General features: G+C 35.1%; 1 protein-coding gene and 1 pseudogene across 8 annotated transcripts in view; both read left to right on the top strand.

Annotated features, from left to right (window-relative positions):
• LOC150094422 (tyrosine-protein phosphatase Lar-like) overlaps positions 1 to 27,621 on the top strand; it is a 1,380,317-nt gene that overhangs the window by 358,958 nt on the left and 993,738 nt on the right. For 7 of the 8 annotated variants that reach the window (XM_090412199.1, XM_090412204.1, XM_090412203.1 and 4 more), the window contains one exon: positions 19,371 to 19,475. The gene's annotated coding sequence lies outside the window, so the exon portion shown is untranslated. The remainder of the gene's footprint in view (positions 1 to 19,370; positions 19,476 to 27,621) is intronic. The other variant, XM_090412197.1, reaches the window with a different exon arrangement.
• On the top strand, positions 179 to 297 carry LOC150094423 (5S ribosomal RNA; annotated as a pseudogene).

Below are 27,621 nucleotides of genomic sequence, written 5' to 3'. Positions count from 1 at the left end.
TGCCTTAGTATTCCATAATATATAACGCATATCCTGTACATGGAACTTGAAATACAATATTTAGAATAGATTTCTTTTCCCGTGAAAAGTACAAATATATCTATGTATATACTCTATTTACATAAAAATCCTCCACTGGGTTTAAGCCTATAAAAGACATTATTTGGAAGCTATTATTGCCAACAGTCATATAACGTTGAATGCACCGGTTCTCGTCCGATCACCGAAATTAAGCAGCGTTGAGCTCGGTTAGTACTTGGGAGGGTGACCACCTGGGAATACCGAGTACCGTTGGCATAAGTTTTTTTTTTTTCTCCGCTTCCTTATGAATTTAGGTAAATCATGATGTCATAATGTGAATTTATTCTTAATTATCATTTAAGCTATAAAATTATATATTAATAGTATAGACTTTTGATAACGAAAGAAAATTATATATACACTCACAATGATCACTTGCCTAGTAATGTGCTGGGCCTCCTTCGGCGAGATAACCGCTTCCACCTCCCACGGAATCCTAGAATTCCGCGAAAACTTGTAGGTTGTCCCCTTCATTGACTGTGAACTAACTTCAGTGACTCTGTAAAACACTGATTTTTATTAAATGGACCTATTTCTAGAATAGTTCATGTTACTTTATTATTTGTAATATTATGTCTCATGTGTTTTCTTCATCCACAGGGGCGGCTCGTGCATAGGCACCTCGGAACTGCAGCACTGCTAATTTTTGTCGATATATAAATATATTTATTAATTTATTTATATTTACTTGTAATATTTAATTTTATCATCAACAATCCTACACAATTCTCTTATTTTGTATAAAAAATAATAAAAATCGATCTTATAGCATTTGGAGGGACGCTAGCAGCACTGTGTTTACCCCAGTGTCATGTTGCTACTCGAACAAGCATATGCACGTCATTGTGAGATGCGAGCTATTAGCGTAATGCGGCACTGTCCGTCGCACAGTTCCATTGTTGTTTATATGCAGTTTGCGCCAGTAGTAGACTGTTCGTAGTGCTTATCGTGTTTACTCCGTCTCTTTAAATATTTCGACATTACAATTAAAAACATGACATTTGTTATATTTTTTATTTTAGAACATTATTGAGGTTATGATAATGGATTTTTTTAAAGTAATTTTGAATTATATTAAACTGTATAATTTTATCGATAATAAACAATATGTTTTCATGTTTAATTTTTTTTTTACCACAATTTTGATATTTTATCCAAACATGTATACACTGTACTTACAGTGTGTATGTATATTTCGAAAGTTGCAGCACCACCACGATTTCAAGCCACAAGCCGCCACTGACTGACGATATTCAAAATGCATGTAAATCATATTAATAAAACAATAAATTACTTATTAGTTATATATGCTAATTGTCTTCGTTTTTTGTAACTTCAAAGATAAGCATACTAGTATACATTTTCGAAAGTCAATAATAGATAGATCTTGAAAATGTACGGAATTCTAAGTGACTGATTTGCTTATTTAGTGTCGAATTTTTATGCCTTAATTTCATTTTTTTAATGTGATATATGTGCCTATATCGCATCGCATTTTCTGTCTCCAACCCTATGAAATGAAATCCGTTTTAAAACCCATTTTAGCAATGCATATATTTTATTTTCTTTCCTTCTTTAATCTTTTGTTCTCTTCTTTCCTTCCCTCCTTTCCCCATATAAACTTGTCTGTTCTGTCCGCGGTGAATGATGATACGGCGAACCTGTATTAGCTCGCGACCATAAATTATTATCAGACGATCGTAATGCCAAAAGTGCTGAAAAATTAGGTGGATTATGGTTGAGGGCATTTTATGTCTTTGGAGATAAATGGAATTATAACGTTTCTATTATCACTTTTTTTTTTTCATTTATTTTGGCGAAATACATCTTGTACTGAAGTTATATCTGTCAAGAAGGCGAAGTAATTTCTAAATGGCCGTTACGTAACGTAAGCACGTTAACGGCACAATGCTATTTCCAGTGTTACATTGGGGCACGTGTAGTTTTATACGAAAACGTTATCGGAAGACTGTCTGAATCAGAAATTCGTTTGTTATGATGCTCTCCATTTGTCTGTAGAATTCATTAGTTGGTTTTGTAATTAATCTAATTAGAATTTTCAAACCTGATCGCGATGAATTTACGTGTGGCGATGTTGTGTGTCTCCAACACATTTTGTTCCTCAAAGGGAGTAGGCGAGGCCATTTAGCCCCAATTTATTTTTGAAGACTAGTGGGTAGCTAGTTCTCACCCTTAGCCATTCGCAGAATACTAGTTCGCAATTATCGGTGATTTTTAATTTTAATCCGGGAAAGAGTACTGTAAACCCGTCAGCGTCACGTGGCCCTTAACACTATATATATACTTTATTAGTGTATGAATTACTGAATTCTACTGCCCGTGCCAGTGATCGAATAATTTAGGAACCGGTCGGAGGGGGGGGGGGAAGCTTAGAAAAAGTTCCTTTATTTTATTCGGTAACCAGATCAAACTTTGAACGGTCTTTCTTCCAGCAGCCTCGCCCAAACGACATATCCAGAGGACACACAGGCCTTTTTAAGTCATTTTTATAAACTGAGAGGATGTTCTTGCATCAGACGGCAAACTGTTAAGAATTCAGTACGAAATAAGACATACACTACTTGATATAACATGCACTCGGCAGTACAAACAGTACTAAACTACTAACAAAATGTTATCACACTGCTACAGTATTAATACTGTCATAATACTGCACTTTATACAAAAGGATTGACAATACTTAATTTTGAAGATTCAAGTTCTGTTTATAGACATAAATTTGCTGGATACAGATAGGTTGCTTATTTTTTTTGTCTTTTGTGCGTGTGTGTTTGTGAGCGAGCGTGCAGTGGTTATTACCTTTCTTGTGGTAAAGAGTTTTCCTTCCTGAAACCCGATATTTTTCACCCTGCGAAATAGACAAACCAACCAAAGAACACGCCCAGTTAACAGACATACACTAGCGTTATAGCTTCAGGAACCAGAGTGCACGGAGGAAATATTAAATTTAACTTCTTTGGTGAAAATGAAGTGTGTTCATTGTGAGAGGAATAGATATAGGGATCAAGGATTAAACTTTGTTCTTCCTGATTGTCTTGCTTACCAATGTCTTGATTCCGCTAATGATCGCTGTAAAACGTGACATGAAATAACAATTAAGACAATAAAAATAACCGTTATAAGTCTGAAATCATCGGTTATGCAATTCAATTTATATACCTCCCTCTCTATCCCCTGTTTGGAATAATTTTATTTCAAGTACCAAGAAACGGATTAACTTCGAAACACTGAACCAGGTGGAAGATGAAATCTGAACGATAAACCGCCTACAACAGCTTTATTATGCACCCTATGTAGATATATTGCGCGCGCACGCACTGTATAATGCAAATGTTATTTCTTTCTTGATGGTCTTGCGAAATATAGTTGCATTTATAATGCAAACTAACCATTCTGGTTTTTGGTACATTCTTAACTTTATGAATTCCATCAAGCTTATAACTTGAGCATTATCTTAAGTTCGGGGAAATAATGATACACACGGTGCATATACGTCGCTGTAAAGATACAATTTAGATTGAGCATGAGGTCCTAGTTCTCTGTTAAGCTGTATTCTTCAAATTACTTACCGCCTTTAAGGATTTCGGTTGTTGAAAAATACATATGTAGAAAAAAGAAACATCTCTTTTCCGTAATATTAGATTTTTATTAGAAATGTTGCTTACGTCTTTTATCCCATTGATGTTTTCTGTTAGATGTGAATAAGTTTATTAAATGTTGAGATTTTAAACATTTGCTACTGTAATAATAAGGCTTTGTCGCCCATGATATTCTGTAATGGCGTCCGCTTAGATTTATTTGGGTATATTTTGTATAAACTACAAAAGAGTTTAATATTAATTTATGCGGTTTGGTTAAAATTTGTATTTGGTTGTGGTTCGAGCGTGCACGACAGGATTTTAGAAGGTGGGTGTATGGGCACGAGCACCTGAGTGATGGTGTGTATCACGCCGCTCTGTGCTGTGTCGGATTTTTTAAATTGTTTTTCATATAATACATTCATTGTATTTTTAAACTTTACAAACCATCTTTGATCTTCAGTTGACGACTGGAAGCGTAAAAAGCAATGCTGAAATGCATGTCAATGAGAATGAAAAGCATCTCTCAAGTCATCTGCCATTTTTACTATGTACGATAGTTTTTTTTTTTTTTTTCTTTTCCGATTTATATCTCCTTGAATTGCAGGACCATATTTGAGATTCTGTCTGTTTTCAGTCGAACCAAATATTGCCACCCCTTGTTAGGTCAAACAAGAATTTTGCTATATGCATTGCTTATGATTAGTTATGATCTTACATGTTATGATCTTACATAATCATCGTGCTATTAACGGTGTTAAGTATATTTGGGAATGGGAAATAAGAGGAAGGGAACTGCTCGGGTTTAATCCTTCCCCTTTTTTGTAGTATATTCGCCTCTAATGTGATCAATGGCGAACTCGTGTTACCTGTCTGTATTTCATTATCTAAGTGGTACTCAACCGCAAATTCATCTTTAATAGATACCCTTAATATGCAAAGTAAGGATGTAAACCGACTCGTATGTGGTGATGTTGCAAAACTGGTATCCATAAGGAGCGACACAATTGCCGCATCCTTTCTGATGTGATCAAGAACTTCTGAAGTCGAGCATGGACAGTGTAAAGTAGTTTGGTTTCTTGTTCCATGTTTGTACACATTTATTATCATTTTCTTTTCAATTACAACACGGGCAGACAGGGATGGGGGGGGAAAGAAAACGACTGATGACTATGGCAAGCGTTATTATAACTAATACTATCATTAATCACACTCTATCACTAATTCATGGCTGTTGGCGAGAGTCCTTCGCTAGGACTGTTGACAATTGGGTAGCAGCGTGGGCAATTTGCCAATCTAAGCTTTCCGATGAACAAGTACATGTCGTACGTCACAGCATGCGCTACCCTGCATGTGTAACATTACACCTGTTTGGAGTGTCCGGGATAAGAAAAAGACAAATACTGTTCATAAATTACCCGGTCGTTCCCGTTCTATGTCTCAGCAGGTTTCCATTTCATGTAGGAATTAATTTCGGCATTAGATGCTATTACGGAAGACGCGGAGAATTATTTTGTACGCATTATTTGGCAGATTACGTTGATAAATTTCGATAATCGTTAGATCCGTGCGTATAAATTAAACTTTCTTAACAATTTGAGGAATGGCTCCCAAAGGAATTATCCGGCACGGGTGTCGAAACAGGAACTTGCAGCTGCCGCTGGGCCGTTTTTGAAATAAATGCATTTCCCGCACCTTCCGTTAGTTAACGGAGTTCATTTTTCGCACATTGGAGCATTATTGTAGTTTAATATTCAAGAAAATTAACAACGGCGAATGTGGGTGTAAATTATTGTTCCGTTATTATGTGTTCTCACAACTCGTGTCTTCATTCTCTCTTGACGATTAGTATGCTAATAATGCTCTAATTTTCTTTCGTTTTCTGTGTACTCCTTAATTGTAATTTAAACTGTTGTACGAGTCTCGCGTGTTCACTTCTTAAAAGTTGAAGCATGGATTACGCACACCTGTATTACCTGTGTGTAATGAGAGTGCTGTGATTATTTCCTCGCCCTGGAGTCCTCACGCCTAGCAAATTCTAACAAGAAGAGAGTGGAGTAAGAAAATAATAAGGTACTTCTCCAAGCCAGATGATAGGATGAAACCAACACTTCTTAAGTTTCTTTTTTAGTAGTTGACAAGAAAAGGCTGGTCTTATTTCCTTCCCAGTGACCCAGCGGTAACGCAGATAACAGGACTATCTTATCCTGCTGAAGAATAAGCATAACAATGCAAAACATGGTTCAAAGAAGATCCTCTCTGAATATAGTCAGAGTTTACTTTTGCATTAAAACTAAAATCAAAATAAGAGCGGTGCAACATGAGCATTCACAGAACGTATTCCCCCATCACGAGTAACTTTAGTACTGCACTGCTCAATGAGGGGTTTTGTATTTTGGCTTCTCATGAATCTGAGTTTCTTAAGAGGAATCTCTAACTTGCTGTAAATACCATTAGCTACTGCAATAGTTTTACAATGGAAAATGGAATTACTAATAATCTAATGAAACTTTTCAAAATGGTTTTAGTTAATAGCCATTTTGTACCGATATCTCGGCGCACCGGAGCGGAAGTCATATAAAGACAAAAATCAAGCTGGGATAATTCTTTTTTTGCTAGTTTTTACAGCCATTTCAAACGCGCCGACACTTTATGTATTTATATATACACTATGCGTTAAACTCAAAGAATCTGGCTTGGATTATTGAAGGGAGATTAACTGTTTTAGTTTTAATGCACGTTCTTAGAGATATTGATCTCAATGTTCATTTCATAATTAAGAAATGTGGACACTCAAAAAACAGGAAAGTAGAATTCATTGTCATATATAACTCTTTATGTGTTGTTTCATTTTGAAATACTGCGAATCTTTAAATATGTTTCTGCTTCTTTTCCCACGCCGTTATCTTCACATCTCGAACACGAAGGCTGATTACTAAGCTGAGATACTGTTTGCGACCGGCTGGTTCTCCTCTGGAGCTTGACGGAAACCCGGAATTACACCTGAAGTAGTTACAAGGCAAAATAAAATCTGCAGTAGCTAAATAAATATTGTATCACATTTATTTTATTCCACACATTCAAGGGAACTGTCGCCACTGCATTGCACATGACAGTGAATCCCTACTGGTTGTTAATGTGTGTCTGGGAGGGGTGGAGAAGAGAATTTTTGCAAGCAGACAGAATGAAAGCACTAAACGAAGTCGTTTCTTTGAGAATTGGATGATATTTCGACTGTTGGTCATCCAAGTTCTCGCAATGTTTGCATCGAGGTTGTTTTCCTCATATTGAGTCGGTAACGGGAAAACATATTCGAGGATAGAAAAATACTACTACCGAATTAGTCCGTCCGTGTCAGAGTTCAGTTGATAATATCTAGGGGATAGCGTGTTTTCCCCCGCACTTGAGATATCAGTCTTATCTGAGAAGGTGCAGTTTGTTGTGTCTGCTTAGTTTTTTTTGACTAGTGGTTTGTCAGGGTTCCCACGTAAAAGCCTTAAATATGTACCAATCAATCTTCATCCAACTTTTATGCTAATTCTAGTTAAGTTCCTTCTCTAAATATCCCCCCCCCCCCGCTTATTAAACCACGACGCGGCACTATGAGAGATTCTTGGAAGTGAACATTACACTTCCTCTGTCTTGAATTTATAGTCAAAAAAGTTCACACTTGCAGGTAATCATCTTAAAATTATAAATACATAGAGGTTAAATCCGGGAAACCTTCTTTATTATTAACAACGTGTTATGTAACTTAACAGGCATCTGGAGATGTTAGACCGATAATAAGGTACAAACAATCTCAGAAGGTGAAGACACAACAAAGAAAAACAATACAGAAAGAAGTCAGAGGAAATAAATAAAAAAAAAGATTTAGTTAATAGTAGGTTTTGAGAGACAGGATAGTTGTAGCAGTCACGCGATGTTATCGCCACCCGAGGTCACCTTTCCGGAAGGCAGAAGTAGTCAAGCAAGCGAAAGTTTTTCAGTCAAACAACTGATGGAGAGACAACATAAAAACATAGCGAAAACAATCTGATAATAAAGAGGGATTAAATTTACCCCCCCCCTGGGATTTGGGGATTGTAGAACTAAGCGGTCATCTCAAGAGATTTTTAAACTCTTTCCACCAAATTGTTCCGAGATAGAAATTATGTCTAATGGAAGAAATAGTCGACTTACATTAAATTGTTTTTCTTATTTGAAATATGTTTACAGATTTATTCAAGTTATTTTTATTTATCTGTACTTAATGAACATTACTTGGAGTTACTGCCAAATAAATATGGCAAATATAGTTTTCACAGAAATTGATATGACTAGTGTAACAGATTGAGCGTATCTTCCCAATATAAACATCATGTGCTATACGTTTTGCTTAAATTGGTGTTCCTGTTTAACTTATTTATTTTCAGAATGTTTACTATTAGAAGCGTGGGAGCTAAAAGTCGTATCATAGTCATACCGAAAAAAACAAAGAAGCATATATTAAACTTAATTATTTTCAATACAGAATATTAAGGAAAAAATCATTTTTCTGTATTACATTTTTAGTGTACCCGCATATCAGTATGAATTATCCCACTAGAAATAGTGAAATTTGCATGCTTGGTGGTACCGAAAGCTCGCTGGGAAAATAACAATGAAATATACTTCGTATATTTCATTGTTATTTAAACCTTAAACAATGTACCTTAAACATTGAAATATGCTTCGTATATTTCATTGTTTAAGGTCTTTAATATGTGAGATTCTCAATTGCCTTTGAGGTGTTATAGTAAGGGTTGTCGGAACATCGTAGAGACTTCGATTCTACGCGTGACAGCTGTTCCATGTTACAGGACAGCCCTGGCAATTTCATGCTAATAGGTTTCGATGTTTGTCCAGTCCCTAATGTCTCCTTGTGCTTTAAAGGATCAAAGAACAGCCTGAAGGCTTCGTCAATTATTCTGGATAAGAGAGCGACACAGGAAAGATCCGAATTTCCGTGTGAAGTAAAACGGAAAATTGAATCGGCGAAGACTGAGACATCGATGAGAAGATGGCAGATTCCCATTTTCATCGACGAATCACAAAGTTAGGAGAAAGGGGGACGGGGGGGGGTTGGTTTCTCGTTTTAATACTTAGTGCGTCATTGTATTAGCGGACGCCAGAAACTGGTTCCGATGTGTGATTCATAACAAAAGGCAGACACGAAATGGAGAATTAACGAGTTTATGTAGAGATAAATTCTAAGAAATTGAATGCCATTCGTAGTATACAGAAGGATCGAAAGATGCCATAAAAATTAGGAGTTATACAATTCTTGGAATTGAATTTTATCCTACTATTGACCAACCCTTCTTATTAAGCCGTGGTCAGTCTTAAGTTTCTTTAAAAAATAAAACAAATCAGCGCATCCTGGAAATCTTTCTCATATTTCCCTATTTTCTTCAATGACTCGCGATTCATCTAAACTAAACTGTGATAACTAAGACCCACTTAGAAGAACTTTCCAATTGTTGACTCAATAGATAATATCAAGACAGTTTTAATCTAAAGACAGAGTTGCATCAAATATTAAGTAAATAACTAATGAAAAAAAAAACTAATTTCTTCTTTTTCAAGGTTGTTCTAGAAAAACAAAAAAAAAAATTTCAAATCCACTCTAAGATTTATACGTTAAAATTGGTTAAATTCTGTCTTTAATACTGCTAATTTGGTATTTTGTTTTATTTCTCACTCTTCTATATAAATTTATTCAACTTGATTTCCACCCGATTCTTCAGCGTTTACATATATAATTTTATATTAACTAAAAATTTACCAAAACATGCATCTATAAAGTAGGTTGCAACCTGCTCTGTAAGAATGCAGTCGGATTCTGTTTTTCTGTCTGTTTTCATAGTTCTGTCTTTTTTTTATTTATTATATTATATTTCATATCTAACAGTGTGAAGCTGCAGCCTTGCACCTGGTTTAACAAAAAATCGTCTTCCTGTACAGCCTCAATTCTAACTTGCCGATCAGCAACTTAATTATAAGCTGCGTATCGTACAAGATTTCGTTAACACCATCCATACAGATTTAATTTAACACCTTATCATCCGCTTTTTCGAGATCAACAAAACTAAACCCAATTTATTAATCTCGCATTCCTAACCAGTTCTCAGCCTTTTCTCAAATATTTTTGCATAACGAAGTTTTTATACCGCCGTACTCTTTTAAATACTTTTAGAATACAAAAGTATTCTACTCCTGATTTTTTTTTTTTTAATAATCTTTATATTCTGTATATTTTCAAATCTTCGTTCGCATGACTTCTGTTTAGATGCCATTGTTTGTAAGATTAAAAGAAAACACCTTAAGCTGAAACCCACAACCTTTGTGGTAAACAAGCAATGATTTTTATCAGCTGACTTACCAAGACTGTGTCGTTTCTTATATAAATCTCCCCTTTATTAGTGCAGGATTTATAATGGAAACCAAGGAGGATCTTATTGAAATGTCAATGACTTAACGTTTGAATATACGAATCTATGCAAATTCAAGATCACCTACTCTTGCACGAGGTTGCTGAGTAGCACTATCACGACTACCTCCTTTTATATGAACTTATAACAAGGTTCTGTGAAATGCAGATTACCATCTCCGTTATACTTAACTAAATATCTGAACCGAAGATGTCATTGTCATAGCTTTTGGTTACACCGGATAAAAGTCGTTATTTTAAAAGAAGCATCGAAGCCAACATAATGTGCACAACCGGATGAAAAGAATAAATGCTTAGTGCGCATATAAATCGGATTAACTTCAGCATGAGTGATGTATGCTCCAGTATTTTGCTGCATGCAAAAGCTGGCCAATTATTAAAGTATTTTTCTATTTTATTATAGCGGTGGGACTCTCATGTGTACTATAATGAAGGATAGAAATACTTCTTACAGCGAATGCTTTCAGTATTTAGTATATTAAGCGAATAAACTCGTTACGGAATTAAACTTGGATTTCTATGCATATCGGTTCATGAAACTCAACTCGCAATTATATCAATGATGCTTATCACAAGTATTTAATTTTGGTTCGACTTAAAAATCAACAGTAGCTTCATTTTGTCTATCGAAGCATTACACTGGTTAATTTGCCGATTGTTGCAGTCTCCGGAAGTGGATTTGGGTAATTAGCGCTAATTATCCCTTGGCAGTTGTCTCTGTTAATGAGACTAAGGTTAGTAAAATCGAAATAATTAGGCAGTTCTAGAAAGTACACAGAAATACTGCCTTTGGTTGATTGTGAAGTATCTGCAGGGTGTACACAAATAATGAGAACCGTTTCAAAAATTTATTTACAGAAAAACTAAAAGCTCTACGAAAATGAATTTATAACAGTAGTCATCAAACGAGACTTTCCAAATGAGTGACTTAAAAGAAAAAAAAATCATAACATTAGATTATTTTTCACGAGATATGAGAAGATTACTGGTTATACTACATTAGTACAGTATTAGCAGATTCGTGATTTTGGTACAGTGAAGCTACAGAGCATCAAGCAGCTTTTCTTCCGGTAGCTGCTTATCTTAAAATTAGAGCACAAGATAGTGAAAAGTAGGTGAAGTAAGCAGGTCGCATAACCAATTTAAGACGGTGTTGTTTTCAGGCGGAAATAATTGTTGGATTGTTAAGTGCAAATCGAGCATATGTTTCTCACAATTTTCGATTGTAATGTTGTAGTTGTGCTTTCGAGTTCAATTAAAAAAAAAAAAAATCATACAATTGGGAAACGATTGTTGACCTGAGGTAAGCGAGAAAGAATTCGTGCAACTCAAACATTTTGAAGCTCCCTCCTCCATAAAAATTAATTATAGCATTTATTGATAACGAAAATTTCGGATGCGCCGAGACATTGGTAGATGGCCCTGCTTTAATCGTTATCATTTGTATCCAAGCGGTAATAATGCTGCAATTTTCCGATCTTTATCACAGCGATTAGCTTCCATATGCCGCATTGCGTTTTTGGAGGGGGAGGAGATTTTTTTATTATTTATTTTTTCTCAGTAGATCAAGAATCCATTAAATACATTCGGAATATATATTACTAATTGGCCCTTTGCATTAAAAGTATATTATTACAAAATAATGAGTAACTTCATCTTTAGACTGTATGACTACGCTACCCGAAACTATGAACATTGAATTTGTGAATTAACAACATATCACGCTTTAACACTATTACAATGCTTATTTCATAACGTATAATTAATACAGTTTGACATTGTGTTTTAGCCCGTTCTCATCAACAACATATCCCCCCCCCCCACAGGACATAAGTAAATCGGATTTGTATTCGACCTTCTATAATTATTGATTTAATCTCCTTTATGGAGCTTAAAAATATCTGTTAACGTTTTTATATATATATATATAAATTTAATTCTTCTAAACCTACATTTACATAATTAAAGTGACGTCCTGTCAAGTGTCGTCTTCAACCAGAAGATTGGCTACTATTAGAAATATATTTCTGTCTTGAGCTACTCTGCGTATTTCAGACCCAGCCAGATCTTTGTTTCTGAACCAAGTGTGTCGTTCTCTTCCTTTCTTTCTCTTTCCCTCCGTCTAATAATAAATCTTTTTGAAGAATTTCATGCTTGATTTACCAACCTCTGTAATTAAATATCCTAAATAAGTGCACCGACTTCTGTAATTTTTTCTACTTTGATTTTTGACCTTGGACTTCAGATTTTCAGTATAATTCGTAATAGTAACTTTATCACGTGGCTCATTTGTCGTAATGGTCAGTATTTTTTTTTTCTTTCTTTTTTCGGATGTTTATGTTTATATGAATATAATTAACCAGCTCATTAGAAACTTAGCCACTTTCAATATATATATATATATATATATATATATATATATATATATATATATATATATATATTTTTTTTTTTTTTTTTTTTAAGTATTGGAGGATCTTCAATACTTAAAAAATTTTAATTTTTTAAGTATTGAAGTAAATTCAGTAAATTAAAAATTTTAAAACCAGTGTTTTAAAAACACTGGTTTTTAAAATTAGATACGCGATCAGAACTTTATATGATCTGTAGGCTCGGCATTTGACCCGAGTTGAAAATTCAGATACGGTGTTATTGCAATGAGAACAAGTATTGCGATCACTCACTTCGAAAGCGAGCATTTTCGCAGAGCTGACTTACCGCACGTAGTCCGGAAAGCATAATACAGGTAAGCAACGAGGAAGTAACAGTTGAAGGACTACGTGAAGGTCAGGCGAATGTTTTAATTACGTCAACGTCGTCTTAGATCAGGAGACCCACTGCTAGAACAACTGTACTGCGAAATCCCGCAGCGTAGGAGGAAAGGCCGAGAATTTCTGGTAGGGGTCGGTGATTGTTAGACAGTTCACAAAGGCTTGTTGAAGGAGGGTAGAGCGAATTCGTAGTTATAATGTTACCGGAAGACACTTTTGTGTGTAGAAACTACTGCCGTAAACACAACCTCTAATAATGTACTTCTTTTTCTGCTTTAATAGCTAAATGGTAATTAGAAAAGTAAATTAAATTTAGTTAACTCGTGTAATTTAAGATTTTATAATGAGAATATTTTTTTTTTTCATACAAAACATCGCAATTGCACTCGTACACCTGTGTCTGTTGCTGTCTGCTGATCGCGACAGATAATGTCAACATAATTATTCGCAGTGCCGACGCACTTGTTTTTTGGAGATAAAAATAAAATCGGGTTACTCCACACACACACTAATCTGTTTCCACGGCTGCACACATTCTATTGATGCCAACTGCATGAACTATTTTGTTGGTATAATTTTTTTTTTTTTGTTTGTTTGTTCTTCTTAACCTAAGTATGTAATTCCTACGGTAATTATTTTCTAAGGTATTATTTATTTATTCTTTTTTTTTTAAAAAACAAATAAAACGATACTTGAATCGCTGTACCCCTGCAAAGAATTAAGACTCTATCGTATCTCCCCCCCCCCTTTAATTTTTCGAGATAGAAATACTCAGTGGAGTCCCCTCGACAGAAATATCCCCAAAGACATTAAGGGAATGCGGTACATCGTATGCGTGACATAATTTGAAATATGACGTCACTCGTAGTTGTCGTCGATGTAGCAAATGTTGGTCTGCTCACGCACGGTCGTTTCCTAAAGCACCTTAATGGTCACTGTTCTTAGCAGGAAGGATCCAAGCTGTGCGGTGACTTAGAATTTTATTCTTTTGAAACTGATAAGCCACTAAAACAATAAAATAAATGTGCTCAATAACGCGGGTAGTTCATTATTTTACAGGACTGTTTACACCAGCATCTTAAGTTAATAACACAAGAAGGCGCATTTTTCTTCCGCTCATTGTCCTCTTTTATTCACCAGAAACGTATTTCTGAATACCTCACCGGAAAAAGCGTCATTAATATCCAACTGTGATAGCGCAACCTGTTTTGGATACGAACAAGTCTAAAGGAAGATGTTTTATTGCCATCTCGTTTCCTTTTACACGCATTATTGTTTAATTATGATCATGTTTATGAACCACAGTTTCCTCCTTAATTATAGCACGTTTACTTTCTCTGATTTTCAAGCAGTAAATGCTTAACAGTTCATTTTTAACCTTTGCATGTCTAGTAATGTAGGACAATGTACTTGAAAGTCCAAAGGACAATGCACTATCTTTAATCTTCTGGCGTCCCACCGGTATACCCTACCTTTGCGATCTCCCGCACCCTAGCGGTGTAATGAAAGGGCAAAGTAGTGTTGTCTGCCGCTTGTGTGTGCGTGTGCGCGCATGAGTCACTCTACAAGCTTCCAAGACTCGTCGATCGTGCTTCCATCTAGTGGCAAGGAATGGAACGTTTTATGGAATATGCCATCTCCTGCCATCTGCTGGCAAGTTTGGTTAATATTTGGTGTGATAAGTAAGAGGTTAAAAAAAAAAAGCGAATCAAAAGAGCTTATAGAGTAATTTTTAATTAAATGCTAATCGCAATTATAGTTCGGTATTCATCTTGAATTAAGAATATCAAATTGAAACTAATTTTAAAATTATATATAACTGATTTTAAAAGTGGTAAATATGCAGTTGAGAATAATATAACTGCAGATTTATTTGGTGGATTTTTTTCTCTTCTGTTCTGTCTAAATATATACAAATAAAGAAATAAATATAGTAATATAAATAAATATAATTAACTTATAAGAATAATTTTATTTTCTGGTGTGATACGGTAACACATCATTGGCACTTATAAATTGAGGAATAATTGGGGAAAAAAATTCTAATGCATTAATTAAATTAAGGGGATATATTAGATCCCACGTTGTTTTAAAACCGAATAAGAAACTCAAAGATTGGAATCAGAGAGTTTCATGCCGAATATAGTATAAAAAAACTATAAAAGTATCGGCGACGAAAAGTATTTGCAACGAGTTGCCCGTCTTTGTACTACGTTCTAGGACTACTTGCATTTAGCTCACGCTAGTATTCGCCGATACTTTTATAGTTTGTTATACTATATTCGGCATGAAAACTCTCTGATTCCAATCTTTGAGTTTCTTATTCGGTTTTAAAACAATGTGGGATTTAATATCCCCTTAATTTAAATAATTTTTATATCGCCGAAATGAAGCTTATTAGCTCTTTATATTTAAGTAAATTCTAATGCATATTCCAGAAGAAAAGTTATTCTTCTTAATTATATTTGGATAACACCGTTCTTATTTACTTTCACTTTAATTATCATACGTGCAGTTCTGTTCAGTATTTGTAAATCCGTTTAAGGTTCTATATAGCTTGTAATTATCCTATTTTGAATGTGACTTTGTTTTTCTTAAAATATCGAGACCAGAACACGTAAGCAGTGAATTTAGAGGCGGGGTGGGGGGCATGAATGATTCTTAATAAGTACTGTTTATACCGAAAGAATATTTCCATTATTATTTGCTGTATTTCAGCGGATTCGCAATTAAATTTCATTCACTGAAATCTGCATATTCTATAGAAATATATAAATAAACAGCGAAGGACCATGGCTGCAATTCGAACAACCAGAAATAATATAATTTGGAGTACTTTTCTTTCGGTTTCGTTTCCAAAGAGGAATATTTCTCAGTTGAAGGACAGTTTTCCTTTGACTCGAGCTGTCCTGGAATTTAAAGAAGTTAGATATATACAGCAGATATTCTAAAACTACTTAAGAAATTGATAACATATGAATAATGGTACATGTACGGAAATAAAGAACTGAAAGACATTGAATAATTTCAGTATAAATAATTATTTAACTGAAAAGTTGCATTCTGTTAAATAGTAACTCCGAAATTCAGTTAAATAGTAACTCCGAAATAAAAATGGGCAGTTTTGAAAAAATAACTATTCCAAGCAGGTTTGGGATTTATTGGTGTTAATTTTCGAGCAGTTGCCTGCTTAGCTTAGCTGGAACAGATCTAAACACAACAGTATATCATTAATAGAAATGATGTAATAAGATTTTTGTATTCTATTTGTAAGACGTGTGTGTGTGTGTGTGTGTGTGTGTATATATATATATATATATATATATATATTGTATCTCCTCTTGTGGCACATCATTTAAGGATGACCCATTATTAGGTTTTTAGCAGAATTTCTTATCCATAGGGTGTTCTTGTGACAGGAGTAGTCATTTTTCTGAGATTTTTTTATTTAGTTTTATATATATTTTTTAAATAATTATTTTAAATTACTTCGCGTCATCAAAAATTTTTTCCAGACTCTGAGTGATGTTTTTGCCTTACTAAATGCTTTTTTTTTTTTTTTTTTTTACTTCGTAAGTTTCTTTCCTGATACATTCTATCTTCGCTTCGACACCCGGCGTGATCGTATTCAGTTGACCTTTTCTTCTTCGTGTGGGATATTGATTATTCTGCGGCCGCATGTAATCCATCTAATGAGTCTACCATACCTGTTTTTATCCATCGTGGGCCCCTGCACTACATATCCGACTCCGTACAATCAACTTGTTTTTATTCCCGGCAACTTTGCTCAGCTCGAAAATGAGGGCCGCGAACACACAAGATTTCACGGGGAAGTTAACTGATTAAATCTTAGCGATTGATTTACTAGTTCGATACATTAAGGTGCGGTCGGCTAGGTAGCTACACATTCTCCGTGTACCTGGACGATGAAAAGAAAACAAGAATGACCTATTCTCGTCGACCGTATACCGCTTACGACATGAAGCGATTTTTATCTTTATTTAAGGCTAAGTTCTAATGTAGTTCTTGTGTTTTGATGTCACGCTCTCTTTCTCCTCCCCTCGCCAAATCCAGATCGCACGTTAGAAAGGAATAGTTGCAGGAACAAAAAATGGAGTGGAAAGCAGTACTGAAAGTGGTGAACCAAAAAAGCTGTTTATCCTTCTAAAAGTCGTGAATTTCATATTTTTGTTTTTATTCAAATATGATATTATTCCTTGTAAGGAAGAAAACACAACTGCAGGTTGGGATTTTCCTAAAGTTTTTTTTTTTTTTTTTTTTTTTTTTTTTTTTCCCACAGTTGAACAGCTGCAAATTCGACATTTAAGGTGAGAAAAGAGGCAAATGAAAAAATAAATGCTTATTCCTTTTGATCTAGGCTTTCTGATATTGTCGAGTGATTTTTAATTTTAGTGTAATTACATATTATTATTTGTTTGTGTACTTCTGAAGTATGAACTATAATTAAATTGTTTATTTGAATATTTTTAGAGTTCGTATTGATACTTCTAACTGCACAAATTTTCGTTCGAATAAGGCTGACGTTTATCCATATTCCTGTGTTATTCGCAACCGCCAACTGGTGTTTATATTCACGTGATATGAGATGCGTGACGTATTTCTTTTTATTGAAAAAAAAAAAAAAAACTCGTAATGGGCTATCAGATGGCTTCATTCAACACCAATTTTAAATTCAGATCACGTCCTATTAACATACGGGCAGTTTCTTTGAAACTCAAGGACTATTTCCCGAAACGTGACACAGAGGGCGCTGTATTATTCAGCTATCCAATGCAGCCGGTAACAACGAAATGGGGAAAACCGTGCAAGGTGAACAAACGTTTGCGTGCAGTCACAATATAAATAAATAATAAAATTGCCAGTCATTCACGTCTAGTCTGGTGAAACAATCTTTAAATAACCATAACTTGCAGTTAATACTGTTATTGTCACATTCTTAGACAGACAAGAAAATTGAATTAATTTGGTTGTCTCGTTATTTGTCTTATTGTTCATATAGAACTACCGAAAAATCATTGCATTGATTTGCGACCTCCATAAATGTATTGAAGGCAACAAAAATTACCATTTAAGCGAACCGCATCATACCGAAGGCGTGATGCATTTCGAAATTTAAACTTGGCGTATCTGTTATTTTCTGACTGTTTATCTTCGGATGGAAATGCTAAATCCACCATTTAAGATGCCAGAGTCGTCCATTTTACGTGTTCTGACTTATTACAAACCCATTTTAACTTTAAGATTTTGTGCCTAAGCAATGTAACTATCTACAGCGCTAATAATTTCTATCAAGTAATAATATCATCGAAAATTTAACATATTAATTAATATAGATTGTGAATGATTTAAATGTCGTACTATAGAATCGTGCTATTGGTGCGAAGAGGTTAAATCTGGGCACTGGTCATAGACGGTCTACGATAACCAGCGAACAAACACGCCACTGCTCTGGACGAAGTTCTCGAAATCTTCATTAGATGGCAGCATGTGCTCCTTGTAGAGTTCACATCGTTGTCATGCCAACAGAATTAGGTGTGTCTGCATTCTACATCACGGTGATTTCCAGGAAAATGACTTTCGTGTTGTACGGAGATACGTCACCATATTCAATACTGCCGATTTAAGAGCTTGTACATTAATGACGTTTCTGATTATTTTGTCGTAGCTGGTTGGCCCCCCTTTTTTTTTCTTTCCCCGATTTAGCTTCTGATTAATCTTAAAGAATCTTCTTACATCTGCACACAGTGAAATAAAACGAAACTCAGCAATTATATTCCGTAATTTAGAATTAAAACACTACATTTATATGAGATTTAATTCAATCGGATTTCGGTTAACAGGATTCGCGATTTAATTTCACAAATTTAATTTCTTCATTGGAGAAAATGCATGCGTGTCTGATGAATCCTAACCTAATTCTTAATTTTGCATTCGGTTAGTTTCAAGGGGCAGACATAACCCACAGTGTTGACACTTTTCAAAATACTGAATGTGACTATTACGTCTAACGAATTATGGTCATTTACTTCTTTAATATTTACTCTGGCGGGAATTTTTGAGTTCCGAAAGTGGAAAGCCGATTAAAAAAAGAAAAAATGCTGGAGAATCTTTGTTCATACATTTATATTTACTTGCTGTATGTAAAGGTTTACTGAAAATGAATAAAGAACGAATTAGTGGTGTATGAAAAGAAAAAAAAATGTGCCTAATAGATGTTCATTAAAAGTAAAATAAATATTCTGGTATTCGAAAAATTGTATTGTATTTGAAACTGAAGACTGGTGGGAAAATTGTCCCCAACTAATGAATTGTTTAGATTTCAGATAATTCGTTTTATATACTGCTAAATACTTATTTTTAAACATACAGCTATTTCTTTAAATAGGATATGCATATATATAATAACTCCCTTTTTTATTTTTATAGAAAACGATTAATAAAATCTCATTATTGGATTAGGGACTCACCTGCGTGCCCTTTGAAATATTGAAGAAACAAGTCGATCGCTAGCAGTCCACACCAACCTATCAGGTAATAAAAACATTTTGAAATAATTCTTATAAAGGTTCATTTAAAAAAAAAAAAAGTGTGTGTGTGTGGGGGGGTAATGGCCCGATATGGAATTCTTGATTTTTATCCAGCAAGAACTCCACCTCGCAAAGTGGCTGGTAATCATTAATTGTTAATATCAATAGAAAGTGGCTTATTGCGCATGCTTAGATGGCATTCATTTTAGATAAATGTGTTCCGTATGAATAATAGTGGATTCTACCCGAAAACGGCGTGTTATGCACTATTAAAAAATAAATATTTCTACTAGACTATAGAAAGTTTGGTTAATCAAGATTTGTATTTTTTTTTATTACAAAAATGCTTTTTAGCAATATAATTTTTATTACTTCAAACTGCAGTCACTTTGTGCGAAGTAAAACTAAGTATCTCCAGAGAAATTTTTCATTTCATGTAGCAAACGCGCGTCTTTCTTATGTGGATGGAGAATGTTTTGAAAGCAGACTCCTAATTCCTGCAGGCACTATTTTTCTGTTATTTCCTTCCCGTTTTAAATATTCAAAAGGTTTTCACTAGCAGAATTTTTGTCACCAGAGGAGGCTGCCTACTTCTGCAGTTAAACATTATTGATTTTTATATGCATTATTTTATGGTACCTTCCCTCTAGCTTTCAAATTTAATTTCCTTTGAATTTTATTTCGTGGACAACTGGCGCCCCTTTTCTAATTTGATTACAATTGTGAGGCGTACATATGTCGAACACGACGGGGAAAAGAAAACTTCATTAAAAAAAACGGCTGTAATTTTGCGATAATCCTTTCCTTTTTTTTCTTGTCGTCTGCAAAATGAATCACAATCTACAGATTTCCATGACACTGACATTCATAATTAACGCACCTGCTACACGTGTACCAAATGAAAATGACATAATGTAACTGCAGCTGCTTATTGCATGCCACGCGCAGTTCCATTGTTGATGCTGTAACGTCTAATGTTTTGTGACATTTACGCTTGGCTTTCTGTAATGGAAGCATTCGATTCAAGCTATAATATAATTTGTAGCTTGCATAAAATGTAATTGCAGCAGTTATTTTTTATCGTATTTTTTTAAGAACGTATAATAAAATCTGTGCCTTTATATATATTCACCTAAATAATTGGTGAGTTGAATGTGCGTTTACATGGGAGGGGTTATTGTTACACATTTGTATCGAGATAAAGACTTCATTTCGGAGGTGTTTTGATAATATTCTTAAGGCCGAGTTTTTTTATTTTTTATTTCCTTCTTTTTGTTTAGGACTGTTAGTTATGGGAGAAGCCAGGTTTCACGAAATTTTCTCCTTATTTAGCATTCTTCCAGCAGTTTTGTTGTCTATTATCATATCCCTATTTATTATTTTCCAGCAAATATTTAATTCAGTTATCATGTTTCGATTTTTTTATTTTCTTGATATTGAACAATCCGATTTCTTCAGATGGACACTTTTATCTCTTAAGTCATATCAGTTGTTTTGATCGCTTCCCCCCCCCCCCCCTAGATTGAACATTTTAAAGGATTGCATAACAGGTTAAGCATTTGTTTTTCTACTTCTTCATTTCGAGCAGTCCCAAAAATGATAACAATATCCGTTTTCTAGTAAGAAAGAATACACTGAGTGGCCACTTTATTAGGAACGCCTTCTCATTTTGGAAAACACACCGTTCTTGAAGACGTGGTTGCATTTTGCTGTACAAATTAGGCACATAGGCATCCTAAGGTTTTGTGTTTGCTGCATGAGAATAGGTAAAAGGCATGACTTAATTGACTTTGAGCGTTGTAAGATTGTTAATGCCAAGTATCTCACAAACGTCTATTCTCTTAAGGTTTATCACGCATAGCAGTGTTTAGGGTGTACTAGGACTGGTGTAATAACCAGATAACTTAAAGACAACAGCATATTGATGCACGCGGTTCAGAGAAGAATGGCAAACATTGTGAAACGTGACAGGAGGGCTACAGCCCGTCAAACCGCAGCTCGGTACAACAGCGGCGGTCAGAACAGCATCTTGAAGCGCACAGTTCGTCGCACGCTTTCAAGGATGAGGAACAAGAGGTACAAGATGCGGCTTCAATTGGCACGTGATCATCAACATTGGACAGCTGACGACTGGAAAAATGTCGCCTGGTCTGACGAGTCCCGGTTTGTACTGTATCGTGCTGATGGCAGAATCAGAATATGGCGACATCAGGCCATGGACCTTTCCTGCGAAGAAGGAAAGGTCGTCCATGCATTATTATATTATACGCATAAAGCACCAGTGAGTAATGTGTTATCCAGTGGTAAAGACAGTAAGCAGTTTATAATTCAGTCCATTTCATAATTTGGTAACGACAATAACCCATCGTGTTTGAGTAATTTACTTTTTCGCAGCAATTATGGCATAAATTTGTTTGTGGTTTTCCCTTTCTTCGTTTTCTTTTTCTATTATTATTATTTTATTAAAAACGGTGTTAAACAGAATATTAATTATACGTAATTCTTGTTTAGTTATTTCCAGAGAATATTCAAGTGGAAATCTGGAGCAACTGCGAAGCGCAATTTACAGTTGCTCCAGATTTCGTACGCGTTTTTAACAATCAAATGAGTGCAATTAGGTATTACAGTATTGGTAACATTTAGGTAAGTAACGTCAATTAGTATAAATTAATTGTGAAAGGAAAATTAAGTGCGATGAAAAGAAATTTAAGATTACTAACACCGCTACACGAAGTTAGGAAGCTGCTACGTTGGAACATTTACGTAGATGGCGCTGCTTGTTCATAGATTGTGCTTATACTGCGAACATGTAATATTGTGCATGAAGGAAGGATCACATGATTCGTAGTAATGAAGTCAGATACGGATTTGAAATTCCATGTATGGGATTGTTCCCGACTGCTTGATTAAAGCAGGCTTTGTAAGGAAGCCGAGAAGAAAACAGCTGTTAACTTAAGAAAACACGTTTCGTTGGGCAAAATCTTTGTGTTTCGTGGCGACAGTGCAGCAAAGGAGACTGCTCATAATTTAATTTTCTCTTCCCCACGATTAGCACTGATGAGAGTTTGATCGTGTCTGCCGGTGCAGCAACTGGTCCTTCAGTACCACGGGGGGGATGAGGCTACGACACCACCTCCGTCAACTCTCTCGAACTCTGGCTTAATGTGCGTTTAATTACCTCGCTGCTCAGATACAGGTGAAGTCGGCAAAGCTACAAAGGGAAAGGAACCCAAAAGGCTCGCGAAGATGACGAGAAACAATCGCACGACTTCATTACTTGCGCTATGGAAGTCTTCAGTTCTCTGTGCGACACCCACTTGGACATGAAAGTAATTGACTGCCGACCACTGATGCATTTTTGAACTTTTTGACGGAGTTTAAATTAATAAAAAAAGAGAGAGAGACTGGAAGCGACGATGTATTGCATCCTAGAACTATATGTTTAGCCACAACTCGCCTACACCTGTCTGCTGCAGTTGGAGGTGCAAATGAATAACTGGACGAGGTTGTTGAAGGAGCAAAAGTGGTTTCGGTCTACGTTAATTTCCATTCGTTTAATGTACAGGAAAGAAAAATGAAAACAAGCTGTTATCATTGTTCCCATCGATTGCTGATATTTATAAACGTTATCGGTGGCAATGCAAGCTATTTAGCTTTTGACACTCCAGACAGACCCCCCACCCCCTCGATCAAAGTTCTTCTGCTAATTGGCGATCAACTGACATAGAAAGTTTTGGACTTGCATCATTATCAGCAAATTTACAGTATTTTTTCGTTTTCTTTTTCGCACTTCCATTCCGTGTTCATCTGCATTCCAACAGCGATTCATTAGTGTCACGTGGAGATCTTTATTTTTCATAGTCATTTATCATTCCTAATTAAGTAACAATTAACACATCCTCTTATGACTCGTCACGGATTCGACAAATGTGGACGGCAACGATTTTGAACGTAAATCACTGAAATGTCTTCAAATACAGCGAACTGCGTAACACATTAACAACGAAATGTCACTCACGGAGTTTAAGCCCCTTTTTTTTTTAGTCGTAAGATCCACGGGTTTGGTTCAAGGAACATTCGTTCAGCTAAAGGCGATTTAATAAGACTGTTAGCTATTTCCTCCAGATTCTCCGGTTTTTATTGGTTGACTGACTGGATAGCGACTCTACTCTCGAAATAAACAACTTCTTGAGTAGGTAGATGATTATCATCGCCGGTGTTTAATAGGTTCTGTCGCTCATTAAGACTTGTTTTACTACTTTCAAAGTTATTTTTTTACTTAATGTTGTTGGACAGGTAAGATATAACGTATAACATACGCCTTTAAGGACAATAAATATATAGAAGCCATTTTTTTCACACCATGAAACTCTTATATTCATGTGCTCCCTTGCAGTTTATAAGTTCTTCTTAGATGGATCTTATTTTAATTTGCAGCAGCACCCCCCTTCACCGCCTGTAATTGTTGAAGTTCAGTTTACACCTCCTTAGATAATTTCCTATTGATTATTGTTATATTGTCACGTAACCTCGCTTTTAGGTCATAATAATAAAAAAAAAAAATGGGGAGCTAACTGTGATATTTAAAATATTTACAAGTGGGTTAAATTGTAAAAAATCAAAACCAAAAAAAAAAAAAAATGGAAATTATTTCGCTTTAAGGTTGTCTATCGAAGTGCTAAAATCAAAGTAGGAAGGAGTCGATTCTGTGCCTTATCATTTGTTAATCTCCTTGTTCAGATTTTCCATTTACCTGTAAATCAAGTGTTAAGCAGATAAAGAAAGGACAATGAAATGTTTTTGTGTAACAGAATGCTGTGGTATCATTGCACAAATGACTTGACTACAATACCCATCGTAGACAGAAAATCTGTGTTTCCACAGCATCTGTTCAAATGCAGTTTACCAACTTGGGACCGAATTTGATACTTCGTAACGCAGCTGCATAATCAGTTCGCCTTCTCGCTCGAAGTTCCTCAGCAGGAGGTCGTGTTTAAACAGCCTCTGGTGGTCAGGTTTATCAGAGAAATATTGACGACGTATTCAAACAAATGTGAATCCGAAGCCAACGGGCACTCGATAATTGGAAAACTCTGCCCATTGCAGACGTCCTCTGTTCGGGTAAGTGCACCATCTGGCGAGATTTCGCTTTTATTGCTAACCCTCGTAAAATGCAAGTTGCTCAGAATTTTTATTATGATTAACCGAGCACGGTGTAATTCAATTTCGACGATTATGTTGGCACCTCGTCACCAGCGGTTCGCTAATAACGCACCATTTGGAAGTTGTAAATGGAGAGTGGGATTTCATTTTGCTGGTGGAACGGATCTACGGAGAGTGTTGCCATTATTTTTTTATTGTTTTTTGTTTAATCTTCACTCATTACCAAGTTCGTTGATCTTAAAAAATGTAGAATGGGATTGTTTCGCCTAGAAAATAACCCCTTTCACCCACCCACAAAGGACACATTCTAACATTGGATGTTTAGCCAACCAGTATTCTAGATTTTAATTTCTTTCATCGTAATTTTTTACTCTTAGCTTAGAATGTATGCTGGAAATCGTCTCAAGTACCACGAAGGAAATGTAGAAGTGAATCCGCTTTATAAGCGGTGATAAAGAAGATCGCAAATTATTGGAAGAACTCGGATTTATGTAGCAATTTTTCACAGTAATGCTTTTTTGCTATCTTAACAACGTGATATTAACTCTGTGGGGATAACATCGGATCTGTTTGACCACGGGAATATAAAACACCAGAAATCAGGTTTAATTATTATATTAGTTAACAAATACTAATAGAATATATACTCTAGTTATAAACTTACTCCTTCTCATATAGGGCGAACTGTTTTTTTTTTTTTTTATGTTATTCCGACACACGAAGAGATGAAACCAATATTAATACCGTATATGAATAATTATATTTATTTTTATATTTATTTACATAATCCCGAAGTCCTGCTTTAGAAACGACATATGAAACTTTTTCTTGGGTTTCCAGCCTCCAGGGTGGTGGTCTCATACCGGGCGATGTGAGACCACCACGTAAAGACCAGCGTAGACATCCGTACCTATTGCGGAATTCGAAACCCTCGTTATTCTTAGTGCGTGTCATTCATAAATGAGGCTACACTCTTTGTCGGGGATATGCTAGGGGAAGGAATATATCAGAGATGTTGACAAACAGCGAAGTCAAAAGATTTTCCGAGAACATCTCAAACTTTCAGAATACAGAATAACATTTAAAAAAAAATTAAACTACTGCTTTTAACTAATTTATTTAACTAATTTAAACTAATTTATTATATTCAGAAAATTTGTTATTGTGAGTATTTTTACAAATATAGAAATTAATTCATCCGAAAATTTCAGATGCAAAACTGCTTGCCAATATGACATTTTTTGAAATCAGAAATTCAAAAAGTGTGACATAATTTAAGTGTGATTAGGGCAGCTTTTTTATTATCTCACGAGATTGGTTTCTTATTTGTAAATTTGCAACAAATAAAACTCTCATTCAGTCCATTATAACTTTTTAATAAAGAAATCGTATTGATATCATGCTTCGCCTTCATTAAAAAAAAGTTGATAGACGAGCAGTATATTTCAATTTCTGGAATAATATCGCTGTTGTAGGCAAAATATTTTAGCAGCTTTTATTTCTAATAAATACTCACTTCAGTGCAAAAGTAATAAAGAAAAATATGGAAAAAAAAGTGTCCATTCAAAAGAAGAGATTTCTGAAGCTTTATAGAAATAAAATCCGCTGTTTACAATGAAATTGAAAAATGAAATTAAAATGTAGAATAAAGCATCCAGTTCCTAATATGCGCCTTTAGGAAGAATGCACAGGATTAGACGGGAAAAGTTTGCATTTTTATTGTCTTCCAGTCGACAATTTTTCCTACAAATTAATCAGTTATGTTTATGTTTCGGTCTTCTTCTAATGGACTTCTATTAACTACATCAACACACATCTTGGGCTTTCTTTCTTTTGGTCTTTTTCTTGTTATCTTGATAAGAAAAAGGCCTGCAGATTTTTATTTGATTTGGTTGAGTATAACATCGGCCTCAAGTATAGTGTGAGTTTGATATCTCGAATTTTGATATCAGGCCTACTGCCACTACTTTTCTTCGTAATATGATCTACGTAGACGATGAATAGGATGGAGACAATACTCGTCCTTCTCCCAAAGCTGATTTAACACCAAATCATCATACTGTTCCAACTGCTGGCTTGAAACTCTAAAGTAGATGTATGGCAATATAACCTTCCATTTACACCATACTGTATAATTGTAGCGGTTTGAATAGGCCCTTTTTTTCCCCTTGGCACTTTGTAATGTGCCTTTTTGAGATCTACAAAATTTATATTCAGATCCTTGTTATATTCCCTCAATCTCTCAACTGTCCCTCTTAATGTGAAAAGTCTGATTTTTACCACTCCTGCATGCCTGGGCCGAGTTTGCTCTTCTCCAACTTTTTTTCCCGCAAATTTTTCTTAGTCTCTCCTCAAGTATGTTTTGCATAAATCTTACCCGGAATACTCAATAAAGAAAATTCTTACATGCTGTTTTATTTCCTTTATTATATATGGGTACCACGAGAGTTTTACTCCAGTCATCTGGAATTCGACCTTCTGAATTATGCTGTATAGCCACTGTAAAACTATATCTCCACATTTGCAGATTTATGGTCGAATTTCATCCACTTCTGCTGCCTTTACGTCAAATATTACTGTGTACTCTTGAATATTGTCAACCAACGTTATATCACTTCTTGTTTCATTTAGTCAAAGTAATTATTCCGGACATCTAGAATATCTCATCTTCAGTTTTCATAATCCGATTCTTTTTACTGAATTATTTTCTCCATTCAAAGCTTTTTCAATAGTCTCCAGAATGTTTTTCCCACCTTACTGACATCTGCCTTTTATATTCGTACTAAAGTCTTCTTAACTTTTGTATATCTACTTTTACACATTACTTCCATTTCACACATTGTTCTCTCATATTACATGCTAGGTACTTTCGATACGCTTCCTTCTTTTCCATAACTGGTTCTTAACTTCCTGAACCCGTCATGGAGTTCTGATTTTTCTATCCTTGAAAATAATTGCATACTACGTGCCACCTCACTAGCTGAATC

Source organism: Typopeltis vanoorti, chromosome 22 (genome assembly GCF_054136105.1).
Source record: "Typopeltis vanoorti isolate ZY-2024b chromosome 22, IOZ_Tvanoo_1.0, whole genome shotgun sequence".
Classification (NCBI taxonomy): Eukaryota; Metazoa; Arthropoda; class Arachnida; order Uropygi; family Thelyphonidae; genus Typopeltis; species Typopeltis vanoorti.
This window is presented reverse-complemented; position numbering and strand designations above follow the sequence as displayed.